We start from the raw sequence: 27049 nt of genomic DNA, 5'->3' as shown, positions 1-27049 counted from the left end.
CGCTTCCTGTCAATGCATGTAACGATCAAGATCTATAATCCAACAGAAAAATGTTGCAATAAAATTTGAAAAATGGTTTCAAACTAATCTGATTTATATCAATTTCTAAATTTTCGATTAAAATCGAATCGCTCGGCCCCCATAATTCGTCGTAATTTTGCGACAAGAATAGGAAACCGTTTTGCAATAATTGGAATTAGACCGGTTCATATTTACTATTTTTTGCTGACCACAGTCGGACTCATAGAGAATGAACATAATTGATTTCCAAGTAATTTTGTTTATTTGGACCTCTTTGAAGCTAGGAAGTTAATGCGCTGGGAGATAAGAGCAAAAAGTTTATTTATGTTAATAAACTACTTGAATGTATTGCATAATGCATGGTTTTAAATGAACAAAGAATTGATGGCTTTTTTTGCTAAATGGTTGGTGTTTCATCAAGTAGATTGTTTTCTAGATAATTATCAACTTGCACAAATTATTTATTTACAGTACCGTGCATGATTCAATAAACGTTGGGGTGCACGCAAGAATAACTCCAATGACATTGTTTATTCAATTTTTTAATTTAAATAATTTTTTATCTATTCTCTTATGGCATTAAACTTTTTTCAATTATTTGAAACATGAGATACATTAATTCTATACAAATTAGACATTTTGAACTTCTTTCATTCAAACTGCAATATCTCAAAAATGCTTTGCTCTACAGAAGGGTCACTGAGAGATCCTTTAAAACTAAAACTTAAACATCTCAAAGAGATTTTCTGAATGGGAATCAATAACTATTCGAGGAAAAATTTCAATTCTTGGACAGAAACCTTGATTTCTATTGATTTTTTTTACAATTCATGGGAAAACAATGTAATAAATGTCCGTTGATGGTCAAAATGACAAGAAAATTTGGATGAATGGATCATTAAAATTTTGAAACTAGAATTCATGAGTCTCTGGTTTAGATTTCAATACAAGTTTGGATAACAAATCGATTTAGTCTTATATGATTTTTTGTAGATAAATCCGTACAAAATTCTACGAAATCTAATCCGCACATATTCTGATTCCTACCATAGAAGTTTTAATACTTGACTCATGTTTGCTTTATTTTTCAAAATTATCAGAATTTTCAACAAAAGGTTTTTTGTCGTATTTGACATGTTACAGTTTGAATGAAAAAAGTCGAATTTTAGTTGAATTACTGTACGTTAACTCCTAAAAATTTAAACCAAAAAACTTGCATTTAGCTTTATTTTTTTGCAACTTTGACAACATAAAAATTTTAGAATAACAAAGCGTCAATTACCGAAAAAAAAACTTTTTTTGCCAAAACTTTTATCGCTCGTAAAAAACTGATGAGCTGAACAAATCTAATGCGCAATACACCTATCAACGTTGGGTTGCTTTGTTTCGATCAGGGGTGTCAGGTGCCCTGATTTTTCAGAATTTGTCCTTTTTTTTCGTTTCGATTATAGTCGTTTTACCATCTTTATGGCATTCGCGACTTTATCAACGTTGCAGTTGGCGGATCGTTATTGAAAAAATTATCCGGTACAACTGCGTTCGATGTTTACTCTTGGGCTCGAATTCGCGGACATCGGCTCAGGAGACAACAGACTTGCCAACTGAGCTATACCACAAGCCCGTGGAATTTGTACTGATTTTAAGATGCCGTCCTGATTTTTCTATAACCCTTGAATTGTCCTGATTTTCGAAAATATACCTTTAAAATGTCCTGGTTTGTCCTGATTTTTTTTAAATATCTGAACTATAACTAAATTTAATGTGGAATGGTGAGAAAATCTAACAAATCTTTAATAAAATAGTTTAATCGGTTTTACCGATGACAATCTTTGGTTCCAATGATGTCTAAATAGTGTTTTTCGATATTGATTTTTTTTTTTAAATTTTATTTTATTGATTAAAATTTTTTATATTTACATAACAAACTTAAAATTAACACTTTTTCCTTAAATCTTATTGCACTCTTATCAACTAAAATGGCTTAATCAAATCATATTTACATAGTTCTGAAAATGTTTCTGGAAAATAAACTTATTGTTCCATCTTAAGGATCGTACTCTTTCTTTAATTCCATTTATATTAACATCTTTTCTCACTTCTAATATGTATGTTATGCATTCAAGAGTCAACCACAATCCTGCCTTATACTTATAATTTTTCTTATTAATTGTACATTGGAATAAATCTTCTGCATCAGTTATATCTAATTTGAATTTCGTTTTTAGTTCTTTATTTAACCAAGACCAAATAATTTTAGATCTTTCACATTCTTTAATTCGATGCAGAGTACTGTCCTTTAAGTTACAAAGATCGCATTTCGAAGAATTTAGCCCCCTTACATTGTGCCTGAACATTTTTTCATTTGTTGGAATCAAATCTCTCAGCAGGATAAAAAAGGGAGACTTCTGACCTGAGCTAAGGTAGTTTTGATTGCAATTTTCAAAAATAATTTCCCATTGAAGGCTCGGTAATTCTTTTTCCATTTTAATATCAATGTTTAATCGACTTAGTAAAAAATCATAAATTAATTTACTGGTATTGAAATTTGGAAAAACTCGTAATTCATTTGCCAATGCTAACCATTATCGCATATTTCTAGAGAAGATATTTTTATTGACAAAGCGCATAATAAAGTCATTCGGATTTAACTGTCCATTTCTAGTGTATAAAACATTCTTTATAAATAATGCTTTTGATTTTGTTTCAACATCAGCAAGTGCAATTCCCCCTTTATAGACCGGCAGATACAATTCTCTGTGTGATACAAAATAAAAATATCCTTTCGGTATAAATTTACTAGAAAGCTGTCTCAAAATACTTATATGTTTGTTGTCCATTGGTAAAACTTGTGCAATGTACCATAGTTTTGATAAAACATAGCTATTTAAAATCCACGATTTTTGAAACAAATTTAAATGTCTTTTACTATGATGGGCTAATGTCATTTTAATATTGTTTATCAGGCTATTGTAATTTTCATCTATAGTAGTTTTAAAATTAGGAAAAAAACGCAATCCTAAAATTTTAACACTATCCTGTTCTTTAATTTGCTGTGGTCCAAATTTACAGTTGTTTAATCTCAAAAAATTGGATTTGGAAACATTCATTTCAAGTTTTGAATAAATACTAAAATAACAAATTAACTGCAAAACTGTATCAAACTCATGATCATTTCTTATCAAAATATTGATGTCATCTGCGTAAGCAATAACTTTTATAAATTTATTGTTCAAGAAAATGCCATCAACATTTTGATAAACCATTCTTATGAGTGGTTCTACATAGAGTGTGAATAAAGCCATACTTAATGGACATCCTTGTCTTATTGAACTACAAATTTGGAATGATGAAGTTAATAAGCCACTCACTAAAACCTTTGATGTAGCGTTTAGATAAAGTCTTTTTAAAAAATTTTTAAATAAAACTGGAAATCCAAACTGATTTAAAATCTTCCACAAAAAATCATGATCAACACGATCAAAAGCCTTTTCTAAGTCTATTGTAAGTATTGCACATCTAAATTTTTTATTATCATTGGCTTTGAGAAAAACATCTCTTAAGTCCAATAAATTTTCAACACAAGATCTTGACTCTATACAAGCTGATTGTCCATGATCTATTAATTCTGTTAATAAAGGCCGAAGACGTATCCACAGCATTTTAGTCAAAATTTTATAATCTGTGTTTAACATGCTAATTGGTCTTTTATTGTGAATATCATACTGATCTCCTTTTTTAGTTACTAGTGTGATAATTCCTTCTGTAAATAAAGCTGGTGGATATTGACCATCAATGAAATAATCATTAAAAAGTTTCAACATTTCTTCTTTAACTTCTTCAAAGAAAATATTATAAAACTCATAATTTATTCCATCTGGGGATGTTTTTGAAAATGCGTGTTTTATGGCAAATTTCAACTCTTCATAACTAAAAGGGCGAGTTAGAATGTTTACCGATGACTCATCTAGCTTTTTAGTGATGCAATCCAAAATGCCTTCTCTATCTTCATCAACTGTAGAGATTTTTTTCAAAGTCTCTGCAAAATGAGCATGAACAAATGATTTTAATTGTGTAGAATTATCAAAAATTTCGTCATTTACTCTTAATTTTAAAAATTTTGATGGATCGTTTCTTTTCAAAAAGGATGTAAGCTGGAACAAAGAGATTATTTCATCTGAATGAATAGTATTTGCTTTTAATTTATATTTGAATTGAGATAATCGTTTCTGTTCCAATTCAATAATTTTGGATTTAACAATCTTCATTTCATCAAGGTCAATGGATCCTGAATTTTGTTCCTCTATCATTTCCCTAAGGCAATTGTAATAGAAATTCTTTGAATTATGGGACTGTTCATTAATATTGAAATTTTCAAATTTAAATAATTTTTTAACATTTTTCTTGAAATCATTATTCCACCAAAAGCTCAAATTTACAAAGGAATTTCGTAGTTTTAATTGCCTGTACATATTTTTGAATTTTTCTTGGACTGATTCATTATTCAATAACGAAATATTCATTTTCCAATAACCACGTCCAATGAATTGGTTTTCAAAATTTATAGAGTTATATTTCAAAACTATACCATGGTGATCTGAAAATGGTAAAGCAATTGTATCTATATTGATAACAGATGAAAAAATATTTGAAGATCCATAAACTCTATCTAATCTTGATTTAGAAGAACCACGACAAAATGTAAAGTGAGTTTTTCCCTTTTTAAATTTGAATTCAAAATCGATCAGTGAGAGCGATTCTACAAGTGTTTTCAATCCGTAACATAGGTTTTTGACTAAAGAGTTGGAATCACTTTTCAAAAGGATACAATTAAAATCTCCAAGTATGATATTTTTACTAGCGTTTTGTAAATGAATGAGTATATCATTGGTAAATAAATGATCACGTTCTTTCCTAAAATTTGTACCAGAATGGGCATAAACGTTGATAATATTAATTCCCTCAATTTCAACTGAAGTTATTCTGCCATTGGAATTTAAAATTGGGTTTCTGAATTCAATGTTTTTACGTATTAAAATAGCTGTTCCTTTTTTATCCTCACTGATGTTTACAATTGCAAAATGGGTCGTTAGAAAGCTAAAATCTTCGAAAGACACCTCTTGAACGCAAACAATATCAATATCATGGTTCCATATAAATTCTCTTAAAAGAGATTTTTTCAAAGCTGAATTAATTGAATTTAAATTAAGTGTTGCAAGTTTTCTGACTAAATTCATTTAAAAAAATTGATTAAATAAGCAAAGTTATCAAGAAAATGAAAGAAATGTAAAAAGTTTAATATTTAAATTTCCAAATAAAAACTTACTAAGAAACTACAAGGTTTAAAAGCAAAGAAGACAAAAAAAACTTTATTTAGATCGTGTTTTCAAATTACTACGATCTTCGATAGCTTTTAAAACAGACTCTTTTTTTGTCGTCTTCTTTCCCCTTTTACCTTTTACCTGATACAGACTCATCGCTGTCGGCAACTGATTCCGTTCGTCTTTTATGGGTTGCTCTTTCTCGTCGATTTTCGTTGGCATCAGGATTGTCGTCTTCTTCTGTTGATGAAGCATATCGTTCGGGTTTCCCAGAATTTTTGCCAGCTTTAGTATGTGTAGCGGCAACTTCCATGGGTTCCTTTTTCTCTGCTTCTTTGTCGGCTGTATTGGAGACGATAGGATTGGTGGCTGAATCGTCGTCCTCACTCAACGTCATGCTGGTTTCTTTTGTGTTAGTGTCGTCTTGAACGACCACTGCTTCATTCGTTGCAATTGGATCCCTCTCGGTGTTTTCCAAATTCTTAGTAGTGGTGATATCCGAAGATGATCGGCGTAAAATATTTCTCAATGGTAGTGTTGTCATCGAGGTAGTTGGTTGAGGTTGTTCGGTAACGGCTACTTTCAAGCTGGCAGCAACATGACTGTACAACGGTTTCTGCTGCTCAACAGTTTTTGAGCTGCCTGCCACGTCTCTTGTCTCGCCTTCTCTCACACTGATGAGTTTCGGGCAATCCACTTTCAGATGACCTTCTGGTTTGCACAAAAAGCAACGATTTTTCAGGCCATCGTAATAAATTCTGGCGCGAAAATGTCCGATGAATAAACTGGCCGGTATTTCTTTTTCCAGTTCCATATGAACACCGCGGATCCCACTGTAGACGGGATACTCATATTCCGCTGGATATCTTTCACGAACAAACTGATGAATTTTCCCGTAGCGACTCATGGCGGACGCAATTTCTTTATCCTCCGTTTCTGGTGGCAAGTTGAAGATTCGGATGTAGCGAAATAGCTTGCTGGCCATTTCAAATCTCACTTTTGTCACTTCTCCATCTTTATATTTAAACTGATATTGGTCGTCCATCGAGTTACTTATTTGGTTGAAAGATTGTTCGTCCATCAGTTTCACATAAAAACTTTGATCATTTTCGTCCTTGTATACACTGTGCACTTTTGAAGCCGGAGTACTCACAGTCTTTGCGAAAAATCGTAAAACTTCCAAATGACTAGCATTTTTGGACTTGCTTGTAAATACTAGCTTTAAGGTATTCTTTCTGGTTTCCATTTTAAATTTCCGTTTATTTTTTCCGATTTTATTAAAAGACTAACCACTCACTAAGAGTGAACGCAGGTAAAACACTTTCAAGGAGCGCGCTGTCTGTACGTGTTGTTGCTTCCACGTTCAAAACGGAACTGGCCAGCCGAAGTTCTTCTTGCTTTAGTTGCATAATTTGAGGCGTCTTTAGCACTAGTATTTCGCCTTTAGTTATGCACTCTAAGCAGAGCTGTATGTTATTTTCATCAATTTAATGGTGTCCTGAAAAATCCTGATTTTTTTTCATCGCGTTGTTCTGATTTTTGTCAAAACCACCTGGCACCCCTGGTTTCGGTATCCTTCGCCAGGGTTCCCAAATGAATAAGAATACAAATGTTGACAAAACGCATGTGTGATTCTGCCTCTTCTCAAATCTCTTGCTATTCAGTATCATTACGTAGAAAAAACATAAAGAACTATTAAAAATGTTGATGTTCTTTAAATATATGCGGTTTCTGTGCAAAGTAATTTGTGCAAAGTAATTTGTGAAAAATGTCTGGAAGAACTTTAAAAAATCTTATTTTACAGACAAATCCTGGATCATGGCAGCCCAGTCCGTTGGAGAGTGTGTTGGTAGAAAATACATGGATTCAATTTGTAAGGTTAATATTGTGCTGCCTGCAATTGCCTTAGCCAAGCAATGGTACCTAGCTACAATAACGCTATCTTGAGATTTCTTGGCAAGAACATTTTATTGCGACTTAGATCTCATTCGAACTTTGCAGTTATCCTGCGTGGTTGATCCGTGCGAAGTAAATAAGAGCATTTGCATGAACCGCAACCGCAAAATTTCAAATCTATCCCTCATGAGGGAGGATTAGTTTGAGACAATTTCAGCAGAATTGAATAGAAGGTATAATATTTTGCTGCCTGCAGATGCATTAGCCAAGCAATGGTAGACCGGTTTACAATAAAGCTATCCTAGTTTCATGGCTTATTGCGATTTGTTTCAGAGAACGTTTGCTGTTATCCTGCGCGGTTGATCCGTTCGATGTAAGCTAATGCCAGTTGCATGAACCGCAAACGCAAGATTTTTTATTTATCCCTGAAGAGGGTGGAATAAATTAAGACAATGTCAGTCTCCTTGTACGACGGACCTGGTACGATAATGAGGGAACTTGGATGTGGGAAATATATCATCAATTGGCTCAAAAGTATGTAATGGATTGATCTATTTCCTGCATAGTTTCATAAATGAAGATTAGAAATATAGTTCAATGAATGAATGTCAGGTTTAAACCAACATGGAAGGCAATACTGTTGAAGTTATGAAAATAGCTTCCTTAAGCCGTTATATTAGGGGCCTTCACCCTATAATGTCCAGGTTGAAGTCGTTTCAAACATTCCTGAGCTCATTCAAGAAACTCCAAGTGATCTTCAAGCGAAATCTCTAGAAAAAAAATACAAAATTCAATTCGCTAGATGCAGCTCAATGGGAAAAAGGTTATCATTTTTTATTTATCGAACCATAAATAAATACATTGGTTAAAAAAAACATTAAGTGTAGGCTATCAATGATACGATTAGAAAAACTCAATTCCGATTAGAAGGGTTCAGATTTGCATCCCTATTCTAAAACACTTAAATTCATTTTCTCCTGTCATAAATGGTACTTATTAGGATCACAATCATTCAATCAATTCCAAACACGGGATTCAGTCCGGATATCGGAAGCTGCCATCGATTAACCGTGCAACAGTCAGCCGGTTGTTATTTGCCGAAGCTGTTTGCAAGGTTTCCATCCATTAAATTTTCATGCCTCTTCCTTCCGCCATCCTATCTGGTTGAAAACATCTCTGCCTTCTGCTTAGCTCTTCTTGGCCCCCCTTCTCCCCGCGATTGCCAGAGACCCAGATGAAAAGGGGCTGTCATGAATCAAGAGATTTAGAGCGCGCCGTCGTTGTAATAATTCCACCCACGCGCGCGTTCAGCTGATAATAAACGGATGTAGCGAAAATAATATGTGTGTAAACGGACCTTCCCTGTTCAGTCTTGGGCTGTCCCTTTTCGAATGGGGATTCCGAATCCGGAATGGATGCTGAATGGTGGATCAGAAGCAGAACCATAAGAAGAAGCAACAGAAGGATTTTGCCTTCGGGCGTCCATCGTCGCCTCACTCGCTGCTGGCTTTCGTTTTCTGTGCGAAATGTGGGCGTTTTGAGGTTCTCTCGAGCGTAGAAAGATGCGCCCGAAAGTGGGTGATTGATGGGAAAACTTTGTCCTGGAAAATGGAAATGAAGCCAAAGCTGCTGCTCAAGTCGGTGTTATGAATTGCACCCATGAGATGGAAGAAGCCAGAGGAAAGATGGTGTGAAGTGTGAGTGTGTTGATGATGTCACATCAGGAAGAATGGCCATTGGGGCTCCGAGGAGCCAAGAAAGCGAAGGATGGATGCCGTTTTCTCCAAACTGGAACCTTCCCAGTCTCGTTGGTCGGAATAGATCATTCCGATCCGAGAGTTGCTACTTCATAATGGTCAATTTAATCCTGCTCCTTCCACTCTAAAGAGAACGAATAGTTTTCCGTTTCTTCCAGTTGACTAGCAAGGATCTGGTAAAACCAGAGTTGCAAGATTTCAGATAATCATTTCAAATTGATACTCACCGTGATGAGTATCAATTAAGCAGCACAATGAATTTCGTTGTGATGCTCAAAGCTTTCGATGTGAAACGAAATTCACTGAGCATCACATCTAGAAAAAAAATCAGAAATCCAGAATCCCATTAGAGAAATCTTCAGCTATATTCCCCACTTTTTCCCCTACTATTTTTTGACGACAGTTAAATTTGTAACGAATCTATGGAATATTTGAATGTATCATATAATGTAATTAGTTTTTCACACTAGCGACACGCCAAGTTGAACGACAAAATAAGAGCGCTTTATAATTGGAGTTTATTGAAACTTTTTAATAACGAAAGTGTTCAAGCTCGTGGTACACATGGTTTAAAAAAGTTTCTATGTACACAACACACTACCTTATAAATGTTGAGAACAACACTTTAATTTTATAATATTATTTGCAAATACGGCGCTTTGGTACTAAACAATTTATAGCATAATTTCATAGTCAAGACGACTTAAACTAAAAAAATATAAAATTCAGTCGTTGATGTTTTGTTGGTTCTCAAAATTAAAAGCAACAACATAATATGGGATTAAAAGCAACATTTCTAATCGATTTTCTGGTTATTTGAAATCAGTTAAATATGCTTAGTTAGCTAAGCATAGAATACATTAATATAAAAATCGATATTTGTTTTAACTCTCAAGGGCTGAAATTTTTACAAAAAAAAAGGTCAAAGCTCAGATTTTTTAGGTTTTTTTTTGTATTTTCTCGGCTGTTGACATACAAAAAAAAACATATGTTGAACTGTAATATGATCACAGTCATCATGCGGTCCCTTCTTCAGAGCATGTTGTGTACGAGTGAAGGATATCTAAATTTGGAAATATTAATAAAGATCATGTATTCTAACAAAAATGCATCTATACATTCAGAATTAAAACCAACTTTTGTATATCAACTAAATGAAAAATTTAATTATAGAAACCGTGATGTCAGTGATAAGCTGTCCTTTGTTTCAACTTTTATTTAAATTTCTTTTCAAACGATCTTTTTTTAAACGTCCTTGGTCCTTGACATCCCTTCTCTGTTCCAAACTACTCATTGGTAGTGCAATTTTCTGCCGAATTTTTGACAGTAATAGTCACATATAGACTGTAAAAGATCCGGAACAACCGTAGAGAAAACCTATTTTCGAAACCAATCTTTACATTCCCGATTTCACAAAAACCACTTCAAAATGATGTACTAGGCTATGAATGATCAATTAACAGTCTAAACTAGCCATTTTAATAAAATTGAACAGTGTTTTTTCCAAGGGTTTCACGAATTTCTTTTAAAGGGCATTTTCAAACGTACTCAAAAATCGTTAAAAAATCCAGCTATGATAATTAAAGAACAATTAATTTATGATGCATGTGTCTAAAAGCACATAAGATAATAATCAAAAAATTAGAAGTAAGGCCGCTTAAAAAAAGAAGCGATTTTACACTCCATTTTACTCCAAATGGTCAATCTTAATATTCAATGGCACATTATTATTTCTGTCATATTCTTTTTCTATTTAGAATTCTATAAATCTTCTGGAAACGCTCTTAATAGAATAAGTGAATTTATCGGACATTAGATAGGCTGGTATGAATCCTATCCTACTGTTTGGTGCAACGATCATGTTTTCTACTTCAGAAATTTCCCACAGGGAATTTCAAACATCACGCGAGTCGAGATAATATTTGAAAAAGATCTGTGAGCCGGTGCAAACAAAACCGGCTTTCCTTCTCTTGAAAAAGAAAATCGTTAAAATGCATAAAAAATCATTAAAATGTCTTTTTTAAATTGAAGTAAAAAAGATTAACCGTTAGGATAGAAGCTACAAACCGCCGCTTTCATTTGAAAGGGAAAATTTTGATATTTCTTCATTATTTTTTATTAGGTTCATAAATGCTTTTCATATGTGGTCGATTCCAGCCGATTGCATAAGCTGGGATGCCATGCGTTTTAATTGGAATGGTTTTTCGTTGGTAACATTTTTTATTTAATTTTTGTATTTTAAAATTTAATTTGTTTGGAAGATTCAGAAACTATTTTCTTCATTTATATTAAAACTCTACATAGCTACCTATAAATTTCAACTTCGTTTTTAAGGTTGCCGCTACAAGTAAAAGCAAAGCATAGCTCGAATGCTATAAATAAAATCATAAAACTTGTTTCTGCAAAATTGACAAAACAAACTTTCGGTAATTCAAAGATACTAAATTTGTAAAATTAGGCCCGATGGATTTTTATAATTTTAATTCTGAATTTAAGTGTTTCCCAGTTTAGTTCAGTTGTCTTGCGGTACTTTTGTGTTAATATTTATAATAATCAAATATTTAGCTATTCAGATTTTGCTATATTTTTTTATAGTTTCTTGTAATGTTCAGAAGATTTGAGATGTTTTCTTCTGGCAAGCACATTAAGCCATTGGGGTTTTTTTGAAGAATTTTGAGGTTGGGCATTTCAATGTTTGCAGTTCTTTTCCATGATTGCAAAACTTTGCATCAACGTTTTTAAGAGATTTAAAAGTACATTACTGTAGGAAATACAATTTCATAACTTGCATGTCTTAAATCCTCTGAATACGAGCGAGACTCATCAACATATTTGGTCATGAAAACTTTTTGCTCATCCTGTAAAACTTTCATTAAACTAAGACATAAATATTATAATCAGATTCTTACAAGTCATGATAATACATTCTTCAGAAAGATGTTTTAAAATCAAAACTTTCATTCACAATCAACGTTGACGTTTCACACTGAGTTTAAAAAGGAAGAACCTCACTCGATAAAATTTTAACTGAACGAGATTTCGCAACTTTGCTTAAGACATAAATAAAAAAAAAACCTTATCATCAACCTGATTGTACTGAGCGTTTAATAGTATGTTCTATATAAAAAATGTTTAAAAAAAAGTATAACTGGCCTTTAACATTCATCAAGTATAACTGACAGTTTTTAAAAAGTCGTGGTATGTTCAGCTTTTTCTGAACTATAAAACTTGATTCATTGTTCAAGAGCTTGCACAAATATTTTTCCATGGCATCTCTGCCTTCCAAAAAGTAGTTTTTCTGCTCGTGATTCTCAGTCTGAGAAAGCGTTGACATTCAAGACAAGAACCGTTTGTGATACTCACGATGAGATAACCTAGCATCACACTGAGATTCAAGAAGGGAAAATCTCACTCAAAAAAATCTCAATCTCATGAGATTTCGCAACCTTGGGTAAAACTTATGCACTTTTTGTTTGCTGTGCCAGAAGCAAGAGCTGCGAAAATAGTTATAAGTTGTCTTATTTTATCATATCACAAGCTAAGCTAGGAAGAAAAATGAAGTAATGTAAGAAATAGTTATGTTGTTGGCTTGAAAACCTTGTTGCAATTTGATTGCCAGCAAAAAAACAGAAATATCGATATGGGGCATTGAGAAACATGCGCGGTCCTAGAGTTCGCTCTTGGGGAGGACGGTGATTTTACAAAATTTTCACAAATCGGACAATGAAAACAACTTTAATATTAAGGAAAAAGGTAAGTTTCAAAACTTACTCTTTCAAAAGAGTGAGTGCTGCACACTGCTCCTTCTCCCACATTTTGGTCTCATTCAACTAAATCAGAGGTAGTTCAAAATGTTTTAAATTAAAAGAAAAAAGATAACTTTTTCAATACATTTTTTATACAAACACATTTCGATAAAACTTCAAAAGTTTTCCTCGCGAGAAAATGTTGAATATAAGATGATTTTGGTGATTTTATGTTAAGGAGTTCAAAATTATTGACTTATGAGCTCAGTCGATATACCTCAGATTTGGTCCTCAATATTTTGAAATTTTATGATTTAATACAAGCATCGGTCACTCTATCAGTCTTTTCATTATTAATTCATCATAATCGTTTGGAATTGAATGTACTTGAGCAGAATGGCAATTTTTTTCATCAAAATTCCTTGAATCTCATTGATTCAATTTTGTGAAAAATCATTGAAATTTTTGCCGCACGAGCTTAGAAACGGAGATATAGTTCTATTTTAACTAGAGATGTACCGAATATTCGGTTGGCCGAATATTCGGCGCCGAATACCGCCGAAAAACCGTTAAGCCGAATATTCGGCTCACCGAATAGTTGAGCTGAGTATTCGGCCGAATAGGCCGAATAGGCCGAATATCTACTACAGACTTGTAAATTTTTCAAAAAAATTTGGATAATTTATAAAATATTCAAAAGTAATGTTGTAAAAGCACACAATCATTGAAAACTTATGGTTTCAGCAGATATTTACGAGGAAGAATGACCTTAATGGGTTAAAATCCTATAAAAAAAGGAAAAACATGGTTTCAGTAAAACATCTAAGGTGTACACGCGTATCTTTCACTGGAGATCGTGCAGGAGAATGCTGAACGGTATCGTTTTATACTTTGATTATTGTTTATTCCAGATTTTTTGGATATATTCCGGCTTGCCCATAAATCCAATAAAGAATCCAGATATATCAAATCTGGCCGGGATGTCCAGATATTGTTTAAAACTTCACGAGTTTTGCTCGGGTTTATTCAGATTATTTGCTAAATCAAATAAAAAACTCAAACTCTCTTTAATTTTTTTTTTAAATTTTGTGTTTGATAAGGATTTTTCAAAAATTTCAAATTATACATAAATTTTGCCCTTTTTATGGTTTAATGGTCCTGAATGCCAGGCTGTGTGGATACGTGTGGTTGAAAGTATTGTATGCTTAAAGTTAAAGATCAACTATTTTGAAGTTATCTTGCTCAAATTCGACCTTCATTCAATATCAGAGAAGCAATTTCAAAAAGCTTTTAATCTGTTTCGACACGTTTTTTCCCAGATTTCGCAGGAAAGCAATCTCTTTGGTGATAAACGCCCTAGAAACGACGAGTCATCTGATGGCTTTTCAGTTATTGGTGACATTTTAAAAATTTGAAAGACCCCTACTTAAAAAATATCTTGTAATACATCATCCGATAATATCATCTGTTTGAAAATAATCGACTAAAAACAAGAGGAGTATTAATATGGAAGAAATAGAAAGCATTGAAATAATCGCTTAAGTTTTTTTTTATTAAAAACTCAATAGAATATTCGACCGAATATTCGGCCGAATATTCGGCCGAATATTCGTTTGGCCGAATAGTTGAAAAGGTCAATATTCGGTATTCGGCCGTTCGCCGAATACCACTATTCGGTACATCTCTAATTTTAACCCCTAATTACCTTATTATTTGTAAACAATTCAGAAAAAAAAAACACTGATTAAGACTAGAAAATTTTGAACAGAAATGATTTTTTTCCAAGGAATCAAATGAAAGCTATTTAAGCTGCCACACGCACCGAAAAATAGAGTTATGGCTGTTTTACTCTTAATTCCCCCTTTTTTATATTGTTCAGAAAAAGTTTGTGTGGACTTGAAAATTTTGAACCAAATGCTGCCTTTCCTATGTGATATTTTCCGAGCAATCTTATGAAGGCTATTTGAGCCACCGTACGCATCGCTAAATTGAATTATGGCAGTTTTAACCCTCAATTCCCCTACATTTTTTCAATTGATCCAGAAAACGTATATTCGGACTTAAAAATTTTGAACCAAATGGTGCTTTTCCGAGGAATCAAATGGAGGCTATTTGTGCCATCGCACGCATAGGAAACTGGAGTAATGGCTATATTATTCTCAATTTTTCAACATTTTTAATATAGCTCAGAAAAATGCTTGTTCGTACTGGAAGATTTGGAGCAAAAGAGACTTATCTAGTATTATTTTTGACTCAATTAGGACTCAAATGAGGACGATGGCTGTTCTAGCCATCGAACGCTAATTTGCCTTCAATTCCCCTACATTTTTTAAATATTGCAGATAAGTATGATCGGACTTGACAATTTTAAACCAAATGAGACTTATGTTATGTGAATTTTTCTGAGGAATCGAATGAAACCCTCAATTCTCCTGCATTTTCAATTAGTTTAGGAAAAAAACATGTTCGGAATTGAAACTTTTGAACAACATGAGTCTTATCTTGTCTAAATGTAAATTTTGTTAATGGTTAATGAAAAATAACGAATTTAGTGACTTTATTTCGCATTGAAAATCTGGGTAATTCTGCTTATTTTACTTACGGAAAGTTAATGAATGAATTGATGTTATATCTTTAAGATTGTCTGGAAAAGAATAAAGGAAAGTGGAGTGAGTCGATCCCATTTTTTATGTTTTCATTATGGGTAACTTTAAAAAAATTTCAACAACGTGCTCTATCTTTACCTGATACTAACAGCATGTACCTAGAGCACAAAAATTCAAAATTATATATCTTTCCGAAAATAAATTAGAGCGTTCATGTCCTTTTCAAAAACAATTCATTAATGTTTCATATGCAATAAACATTTTGGTAAAAGTTTTGTCATATTTTTTAGTACATTTGAAAGTGAGTAAAAAATGTCTAACACATCACGGATCAAATACGAGATAGCTCGTTTTTTCGCTTGCCATGAGTGTTCAACACCTCGAATCGTAACTCAAATGTTACAAATTCAGAAATGGAATAATGTTCAGCAAATTTGAATGGAAAAAAATTCAAGAAACAAAATGTATTCAGTTTCTAAGATATAGATAGCCGAATTTCGGTGTTTTCGGACTAAAATTCCTCTACGGTCCTTAATGTGTTAATAAATATTTTGTTCAATTGCTTGAAATAAAAAACTGAATTAACTGTTGATTTTTTTTCTGCACTCAAAGCATATTTCTATTACTTCGGACATCTGTAAGATTATTCAGTTTCGAGGCTGGCTGAGGAATCAATTCACTCCAGGGAACAATTGTCCTTACTTTCTTCATAAAATTTTTTAGCTGTAAGATAAATGTATGAAAAAAAATATTCGGTTTATTTGCACTTTATACTTAACATTTCTAATGTCCGATGTATTTTTAATGTCCTACTTTATCACGTTTTCCATCCGTTGGGTTTTTTTCTTCTGGGCAGAATTCGATATCACACATCATTATTTTCCGAAGCTCAAAGCCAACAATCTAACATCATTACTGGCAGTCAGACAAAAGTGCTCAATTATGATTTTAATTGATAGGAATTAGTTGCACTCGCGTTGTTAGCAGGTTTTTTTTCCACCAAATGCTCCTTGTGCTCCCAATCCAACAACTGTTGATGATGATGATGATGATGATGATTCAGCCCCAGCCAGTCAGCAGGAACATCATCATTCTGTGCGTTTGTAGGTAAACTTTTTTCTCTGCTCAACACTGGAAGTACCCAGTATGTGATCAATTATGGCACCAGTACGTGTTGATTTACCTACTTTTACCTACCGTTTTGAAATCAGTCAAAAACAAAAATTTAACCCTTGATGCAGTTTTAAGATTCTTCAATCCCTGAGTTTTGAAACTGGATTTTTTGTTTACCTTTTTCAATAAGCTGTTGTTTCAAACAGCAAATTAAGTTAAAAAGGCGTAATAAAACCACAATAAAACTTATTACGGGAGATTAAATGTTTTGATTCTTGCTGTCGACACCGCGTAGTGGCATATTAGTGTCCGGTTACAAATAAAAAATTCCGAACAATGAAGCGAAGAGTGCCCATAAAATGCACTCGCAAATTGCAGACACTCGAGAAAAGTTTGACCAGTAGTCTATAGGATGGGTAGGTAGAAGGTTTGAGAGAGGCAGACAGTCATGTCATGAAGTTGGGAGTTCGAGTTCGTTAGTCCTCCTGATCGTTCGTTGTTCGGTAGCAATTAAAAGAGAGTGCCATCATCAAACTACCTTTCTACAATAATGGAGCAGCAGCAGTTAGATCAATATTTACATTGTCAGCTCGAATTTCAATTCGTAATGTGGTTTGTGTACTAACAAATGACAAGTGAAAAGTAGATACGAGCACCTGAATATTTATTTTAAATTTAATTGCATTTTGGTATGATGTAAGAATAATTTGAGACAAGCGTTTTCTAATTTTTATAGCAAAAATATATGACGTCAGTTATCATGGTGACAAAAAATGACAAAAATGACAAAAAAGACAAAAATGACAAAAATGACAAAAATGACAAAAATGACAAAAATGACAAAAATGACAAAAATGACAAAAATGACAAAAATGACAAAAATGACAAAAATGACAAAAATGACAAAAATGACAAAAATGACAAAAATGACAAAAATGACAAAAATGACAAAAATGACAAAAATGACAAAAATGACAAAAATGACAAAAATGACAAAAATGACAAAAATGACAAAAATGACAAAAATGACAAAAATGACAAAAATGACAAAAATGACAAAAATGACAAAAATGACAAAAATGACAAAAATGACAAAAATGACAAAAATGACAAAAATGACAAAAATGACAAAAATTACAAAAATTACAAAAATGGCAAAAATTACACAAATGACAAAAATGACAAAAATGACAAAAATGACAAAAATGACAAAAATGACAAAAATGACAAAAATGACAAAAATGACAAAAATGACAAAAATGACAAGAATGACAAAAATGACAAAAATGACAAAAATGACAAAAATGACAAAAATGACAAAAATGACAAAAATGACAAAAATGACAAAAATGACAAAAATGACAAAAGTGACTAAAATTACAAAATTTACAAATTTACAAAATTTACAAAATTTACAAAATTTACAAAATTTACAAAATTTACAAAATTTACAAAATTTACAAAATTTACAAAATTTACAAAATTTACAAAATTTACAAAATTTACAAAATTTACAAAATTTACAAAATTTACAAAATTTACAAAATTTACAAAATTTACAAAATTTACAAAATTTACAAAATTTACAATATTTACAAAATTTACAAAATTTACAAAATTTACAAAATTTACAAAATTTACAAAATTTACAAAATTTACAAAATTTCCAAAATTTACAAAATTTACAAAATTTACAAAATTTACAAAATTTACAAAATTTACAAAATTCACAAAATTTACAAAATTTACAAAATTTACAAAATTTACAAAATTTACAAAATTTACAAAATTTACAAAATTTACAAAATTTACAAAATTTACAAAATTTACAAAATTTACAAAATTTACAAAATTTACAAAATTTACAAAATTTACAAAATTTACAAAATTTACAAAATTTACAAAATTTACAAAATTTACAAAATTTACAAAATTTACAAAATTTACAAAATTTACAAAATTTACAAAATTTACAAAATTTACAAAATTTACAAAATTTACAAAATTTACAAAATTTACAAAATTTACAAAATTTACAAAATTTACAAAATTTACAAAATTTACAAAATTTACAAAATTTACAAAATTTACAAAATTTACAAAATTTACAAAATTTACAAAATTTACAAAATTTACAAAATTTACAAAATTTACAAAATTTACAAAATTTACAAAATTTACAAAATTTACAAAATTTACAAAATTTACAAAATTTACAAAATTTACAAAATTTACAAAATTTACAAAATTTACAAAATTTACAAAATTTAAAAAATTTACAAAATTTACAAAATTTACAAAATTTAAAAAATTTACAAAATTTACAAAATTTACAAAATTTACAAAATTTACAAAATTTACAAAATTTACAAAATTTACAAAATTTACAAAATTTACAAAATTTACAAAATTTACAAAATTTACAAAATTTACAAAATTTACAAAATTTACAAAATTTACAAAATTTACAAAATTTACAAAATTTACAAAATTTACAAAATATATAAAATTTACAAAATTTACAAAATTTACAAAATTTACAAAATTTACAAAACTTACAAAATTTACAAAATTTACAAAATTTACAAAAATTACAAAAATTTTAAAAATTACAAAAATTACAAAAATTACAAAAATTACAAAAATTACAAAAATTACAAAAATTACAAAAATTTACAAAATTTACAAAATTTACAAAATTTACAAAATTTACAAAATTAACAAAATTTACAAAATTTACAAAATTTACAAAATTTACAAAATTTACAAAATTTACAAAATTTACAAAATTTACAAAATTTACAAAATTTACAAAATTTACAAAATTTACAAAATTTACAAAATTTACAAAATTGACAAAATTGACAAAATTTCCAAATTTACAAAATTTACAAAATTTACAAAATTTACAAAATTTACAAAATTTACAAAATTTACAAAATTTACAAAATTTACAAAATTTACAAAATTTACAAAATTTACAAAATTTACAAAATTTACAAAATTTACAAAATTTACAAAATTTACAAAATTTACAAAATTTACAAAATTTACAAAATTTACAAAATTTACAAAATTTACAAAATTTACAATATTTACAAAATTTACAAAATTTACAAAATTTACAAAATTTACAAAATTTACAAAATTTACAAAATTTACAAAATTTACAAAATTTACAAAATTTACAAAATTTACAAAATTTACAAAATTTACAAAATTTACAAAAATTTTAAAAATTACAAAAATTACAAAAATTACAAAAATTTACAAAATTTACAAAATTTACAAAATTTACAAAATTTACAAAATTTACAAAATTTACAAAATTTACAAAATTTACAAAATTTACAAAATTTACAAAATTTACAAAATTTACAAAATTTACAAAATTTACAAAATTTACAAAATTTACAAAATTTACAAAATTTACAAAATTTACAAAATTTACAAAATTTACAAAATTTACAAAATTTACAAAATTTACAAAATTTACAAAATTTACAAAATTTACAAAATTTACAAAATTTACAAAATTTACAAAATTTACAAAATTTACAAAATTTACAAAATTTACAAAATTTACAAAATTTACAAAATTTACAAAATTTACAAAATTTACAAAATTTACAAAATTTACAAAATTTACAAAATTTACAAAATTTACAAAATTTACAAAATTTACAAAATTTACAAAATTTACAAAATTTACAAAATTTACAAAATTTACAAAATTTACAAAATTTACAAAATTTACAAAATTTACAAAAATTACAAAAATTTTAAAAATTAATAAAATTACAAAAATTACAAAAATTACAAATATTACAAAAATTACAAAAATTACAAAAATTACAAAAATTACAAAAATTACAAAAATTACAAAAATTACAAAAATTACAAAAATAACAAAAAATAAAAAAATTACAAAAGTTACAAAAATTACAAAAATTACAAAAATCACAAAAATTACAAAAATTACAAAAATTACAAAACTTACAAAAATTACAAAAATTACAAAAATTACAAAAATTACAAAATTTTCAAAAATTACAGAAATTACAAAAATAACAAAAATTACAAAAATAACAAAAATTACAAAAATTACAAAAATTACAAAAATTACAAAAATTACAAAAATTACAAAAAATACAAAAATTACAAAAAAAAAAAAATTACAAAATTTACAAAATTTACAAAATTTACAAAATTTTCAAAATTTACAAAATTAACAAAATTTACAAAATTTACAAAATTTACAAAATTTACAAAATTTACAAAATTTACAAAATTTACAAAATTTACAAAATTTACAAAATTTACAAAATTTACAAAATTTACAAAATTTACAAAATTTACAAAATTTACAAAATTTACAAAATTTACAAAATTTACAAAATTTACAAAATTTACAAAATTTACAAAATTTACAAAATTTACAAAATTTACAAAATTTACAAAATTTACAAAATTTACAAAATTTACAAAATTTACAAAATTTACAAAATTTACAAAATTTACAAAATTTACAAAATTTACAAAATTTACAAAATTTACAAAATTTACAAAATTTACAAAATTTACAAAATTTACAAAATTTACAAAATTTACAAAATTTACAAAATTTACAAAATTTACAAAATTTACAAAATTTACAAAATTTACAAAATTTACAAAATTTACAAAATTTACAAAATTTACAAAATTTACAAAATTTACAAAATTTACAAAATTTACAAAATTTACTAAATTTACAAAATTTACAAAAATTACAAAAATTTTAAAAATTAATAAAATTACAATAATTACAAAAATTACAAAAATTACAAAAATTACAAAAATTACAAAAATTACAAAAATTACAAAAATTACAAAAATTACAAAAATTACAAAAATTACAAAAATAACAAAAAATAAAAAAATTACAAAAGTTACAAAAATTACAAAAATTACAAAAATCACAAAAATTACAAAAATTACAAAAATTACAAAACTTACAAAAATTACAAAAATTACAAAAATTACAAAATTTTCAAAAATTACAGAAATTACAAAAATAACAAAAATTACAAAAATAACAAAAATTACAAAAATTACAAAAATTACAAAAATTACAAAAAATACAAAAATTACAAAAAAAAAAAAAATTACAAAATTTACAAAATTTACAAAATTTACAAAATTTTCAAAATTTACAAAATTAACAAAATTTACAAAATTTACAAAATTTACAAAATTTACAAAATTTACAAAATTTACAAAATTTACAAAATTTACAAAATTTACAAAATTTACAAAATTTACAAAATTTACAAAATTTACAAAATTTACAAAATTTACAAAATTTACAAAATTTACAAAATTTACAAAATTTACAAAATTTACAAAATTTACAAAATTTACAAAATTTACAAAATTTACAAAATTTACAAAATTTACAAAATTTACAAAATTTACAAAATTTACAAAATTTACAAAATTTACAAAATTTACAAAATTTACAAAATTTACAAAATTTACAAAATTTACAAAATTTACAAAATTTACAAAATTTACAAAATTTACAAAATTTACAAAATTTACAAAATTTACAAAATTTACAAAATTTACAAAATTTACAAAATTTACAAAATTTACAAAATTTACAAAATTTACAAAATTTACAAAATTTACAAAATTTACAAAATTTACAAAATTTACAAAATTTACAAAATTTACGAAATTTACAAAATTGGAAAAATTTACAAAATTTAAAAAAAATTTACAAAAGTTAAAAAATTTACATAATTTACATAACTTACAAAATTTACAAAATTTACTAAATTTAACAAATCCCCCTACCCTGCCCCTCCCCCCCTTCTCGAAAATTCCGATGAATAGGAATAAATGAAATTCAAGGTTTTTTTTATAAAAAAAATGTTAAATTCTACTAAAATTCAAACAGTGGAAAAAGTGAAAGTCAAAGCTGGGAACTTTCTGTATATGAGATTTCGATAAAAAACAACTTGATTTTTTGACCTCATGCAACATGGATTGTATGCAAGTTTGTTGCATGCAAGCTTCTGATAAATTTGTTATAAATTATTGAAAATGAGCATGTTTTATTATTATCACGCACTCTACCCCCTAAGTGATTTTCCAAATCCAAGTGACTAAAGAAGGATCGGTATTTTTTCCCGGTTTATTACGAAACATATAAAAAAATAGCAATTAGAAAATTAGAAATGTGAAAAAATGCTAAAAAACTACGCAAAATATGAAAAATAATGAAATAGGTTTTCCTAATGCAAGGTGTTGATTGCCAAATTTGTACTAAGTACCTAATAAATAGAAAAAAAATAATGAAAAATAATAAAAAAAAAGACGAAAATAGACGAAAACTATTGAAAATTATGGAAAAGCACTTTTTCCAAAATGTCGACGGCAATTATCGACATTATGGAAAAATACACGAATTACAAAAAATAATGCTAAATGACGCAAAATTATGAAAATAAATTTCCATGTGAAAAAGCAAGGCCATTACGAAAAATAACGAAATACTATTACAAATTACGAAAAATAATGACGAACATTGGCAAAAAATACAAAAAACAAAATACTGAAAACTGATCAAAGGATTCAAAAAGACGAAAAATGTAAAATCTGACTGAATTTTACTAAAAGTACTGAAAACTAACGAAAAACTGATGAAAAATGATGGAAAATTCCTTTAAAGTTATGTTAAAATACGAGAAATGATAAAAAAAATTACGAAAATAAACAAAAAACACTCTGGAAAAAAAAGTAAATTTAGGGGAGAACTGTACAAGACGCACCAGCGAGGTAAAATGGCCCATGCCATTCTTTCTCAAAAATACACTAACCTTTGGCTCCGAATGGTGTTTTACTTCATTTTTATTGTAGCAAACGAGCTTTTTCATCATTTTTTAGATGAAAAGTTCACAAAAACGACTCTAATTCTCAGAAACAGAAGAATTAATGGATTGTGCCTAAAACTTGTTATTTTTTATGGTTAACATATAAGGTTTTATGGTAAACCAGTCTGCGCTATCTGATCCAACTGCAGCTTTTCCTTATAACACTCGTATGCACTTTCGAATGGCTATCAATATTTTATTATATTTCACTAACTTTCCACAAATTTTAACTAAAATTAATCATATCCAAATTGGGGCAGAATGCTCGCAAAACCACGTGTTTTAGGCTAAAATTTTGAATGCTGTTAACTTTTGAGAAAAACCAAATGTCAAAACAAAATGTCTTTCTTTTCATTTGCTGACTCCTAAATTACGATAAGAATGCATAATTACAACAAATTTCGTCCTTGTTTGAGTTAAAAACGTGCACCAATATTTGACTCGAAAAAATTATCTGCCGCCATGTTTGCCGCGATATCGGTCAAGAAATTGAATTTCGTTGCCTACCTGAAGGCGTTTTACCTATAAGGAAATGAAAAATTGAATTTTGAAAAGCAAAATTTTCGTTTAATTAAGCAATAAAAAATGATTTTTTGCCAAAGTATGGTTAGTTTGCAAAAATACGATGAATGTGTAATAAAAAATTTGATGTTTCAATAACTATATTCCGTATAATCTTTGTTCCATTTCTCACCACCCATTCGGTATGGTGCGTTCTGTCCACTAGTTTTGGCGTTCTACCCCGCGGCTTGTTTTCTGGCTTTTTTAGATTTTCACAAAAATATAACCAAAATCGTGTTTTTAACATATTATTTCTTTCTGAAAAGATGTAAATATGATCCCTGAATCGTCGTGAACATTTAATTTGGTTCATAGATGATGGGTATCGCTGTAAATAGCGATTATGCTTAACTGGTGCGTCTTGTACAGTTTTCCCCTACTATGTTTATGGAAAATTACGAAAAATTCGGTAATATTACAAAATCATCGAAAAACGTTTGATGATGATTAAATATTCTATAAAATGATATGAAATGACATTAGATTAAAGCGGTACAAAATTGAAATCTTTGTTTTGTCGCTTGGAGCCGAGATACAATACCTATTTTCTACGATTTGATTTTCGTTCTTTCATAAACTATTCATGAAATTGTTCAACGTTATTGAATAATATTATAGTCAAAAATCACCACTCAGAATGCGTCCAAGCCATTGCAGAGAGAGCCGATCTTCAAAGCCGGTGCGATCTAGCCAGAATAAACGGCCAAGACCAAATCACCGACGATTTTCACGCTCCAGACTGGACACTTCAGATCATCATCGTGGGTGGGAAATCTTTTCCGGTAGGAAAAAACTTGTGATGAAAACTTGCCTACAGAAATGATCCTGTGAAGCACAGTCTTACCTGAAAGCTCCCAAGCGAAAGACGCTGGGTCGGCGTCGGTCCCAGTAGGCTAGCGATCGTCTAGCTGGCGCGAGGCGACGCTTCGATAGGTAGAGAAGAAAGCATAAGACGACGCCACGTGCTTTTGGATTCTTGTTTGAATTTTTGTTTTGGTCATTCCTTTCGTGGTTGGTTTCGTATTAAAATCTTGACAGTTGGTGTCGTGCTTTGAAGCTCTTGATGTTTCCGATAAGGATTTTGTTTGGGTTTCAATTCCAACAGATTTTTTTTTTTGAAAGTCGAAGGAGTTTAAAATGAAATGTTAATAAAACTAACGAAGGTAATTGAACAATTGATTGAACAAATTTATAGTTATGAAGTTAATATAACATGTCCAGAGAACTGAAAGTGAACAGGGATAAAACGTGTTGGTAAGTATTGCACAAAAAGAATGTCATTATCGATTTTTGCTGGCACCATACTTGACAAATGAGGGGCATCCTCGAAAAAAATCATTGTGCTTACTCATACAAAAGTAATTATAAGTACCACCACAACAGCCAAAAAAAAATCCATTTTCTATTATACCGAAGCCACTGGCACCAAATAAAAGCCAAAAATAAAACAATAATGGATATTGAAGCAGAATTCCCGGTGAATGGAAACGGCACTAAAAATAAATGTCACGCTCTACGTGATTCTGTTTTGGGTGAGTTTAATTTTCGGAATTAGATGCACTCTTGAATAAATACAACTTGACTATAATGCTTTGTTCATCAACATTTCTAATCGACTCAGTTTAAAGTTAAGACTTATTGATGATATGACATGAGAAAATTTTATGAAAATTCAACAAAATTTTGAAAATTAAATTAAAATTTTGTTTCATTTCGATGTCATATTTTTTCATTGGAAATCATGTGTATCTACAGAAGTTATGAACAAAAATTTCAGAAAGCATCCTTTCTAATTCAGTTGAAAATAAAGAACCTTATAAATTAATCGTTTTCAGGAATCCAAAAAAAATAATGAGATAACCCTCTTTTGCATGATATATGAATTTCTCGACAAAAAAGGCTTACTGCGATTAAGTAAATTGGTTAACTGTTAAGCACGTAAAAAAAAAGGAAACGTGTATTCTTGAGCGTGGAATGGGGTAGTTTTTGGTATTTTTTGAACATATCTGCGGCGGTCGAAACAAGACAGCACTGTAATCAATGATGATAACGGTGATTACCAAACCCGGACCCGAAAACCCGGAGAGCCAGTTCCAATCTTTCGCTTTTCTGTTTTTTTTTTTTTCAATTATTACACATTCCAGCGGGACGTGACGACTTTTTGACAGTTTTTTTTGTCATAAATTGTCAATTTTCAGATTTTTGAGCCAAAAAACCCCGACAAATTTTACATATTTGTAAAGATTATTAAATTCCCTTTCCAACATGCTAATTTTTGTCTTTTCCAACTTGCGGTTCCGATGTTATTCAAGAGAAAATGACTTTCCCAAAAAAAATAGTTCAGAAACCAAGTTTCTCGTCACCCTAAAATTTAGCAAAAAATTAAATTCTACAACAGTATAACGCTTTCATAGTGCTAACCCCAACGATTTTCTTTTTTTTTTTTACTTTGGGGAGATTTTACAGATAAAAAATGGCGGATTTTTTCGTGAAAAATCGTAGTTTTGACTTCAAACAGCCACAAAAATTAAAAACGTTGGGGTCCAGAAAAACATCTATTAAAAATATTTTGCTCTGATTTTTCGTTTTCAGATGATTCTGTGCTGAGATACAGTGTCCACCGCAAATCCTGTTTTCTAAAAGGCATCCTCAAAAGTGCTCCGTCACCGGCTCATTTTTCAATATTTTTCTACGAAAAAATTACTAAGTATTTTTTTAACAATGCTTTGTATAATGCAAAAAATTTGAATACATTTGTTTGAACGATAGCTCTAAAAAAAATTCGTAAAAATGGTGTTTTTTACCCGTTAGACCCTACTCTTCCCTTAAGGGGTAGGTTGTGTTCACGCACTTATACATCTCACCCTATTCCTTTTTAATGTATTTAATTTTTTTTTTTTCTGATTTATCCTTTTTCTACGTTTTTCTCAAAGGAAGTATAACTTGAGGTGCATTCCAGAACATCTTTCGATTAAGAACTTATTGCAAATTTAGTACAGTAGTTTGATAGTTTAAATAATATTTTTGATTAATGGACATTATTTGGGAATGAATATTTTATTTGTAACGAGTTTTTGTACTATTTAGTTCATTTGTTGTCTTCTCCGTAAT

At 29.1% G+C, this 27049-nt stretch overlaps 1 protein-coding gene and 1 non-coding gene across 6 annotated transcripts in view; one reads left to right on the top strand and one right to left on the bottom strand.

The window, feature by feature from the left end:
- Nucleotides 1-27049, top strand: part of LOC129748550 (G protein-coupled receptor kinase 1) — a 538704-nt gene that overhangs the window by 380503 nt on the left and 131152 nt on the right. The window lies entirely within an intron of this gene.
- LOC129750223 (small nucleolar RNA U3) lies at nt 24566-24780 on the bottom strand. Its single transcript, XR_008738353.1, has one exon. It is a non-coding gene; the product is annotated as a small nucleolar RNA U3 (small nucleolar RNA).

The sequence above is a fragment of the Uranotaenia lowii genome, chromosome 2, assembly GCF_029784155.1.
Source record: "Uranotaenia lowii strain MFRU-FL chromosome 2, ASM2978415v1, whole genome shotgun sequence".
Classification (NCBI taxonomy): Eukaryota; Metazoa; Arthropoda; class Insecta; order Diptera; family Culicidae; genus Uranotaenia; species Uranotaenia lowii.
Note: the sequence above shows the minus strand (reverse complement) of the source record. Positions and strands in the feature narration are given on the sequence as shown.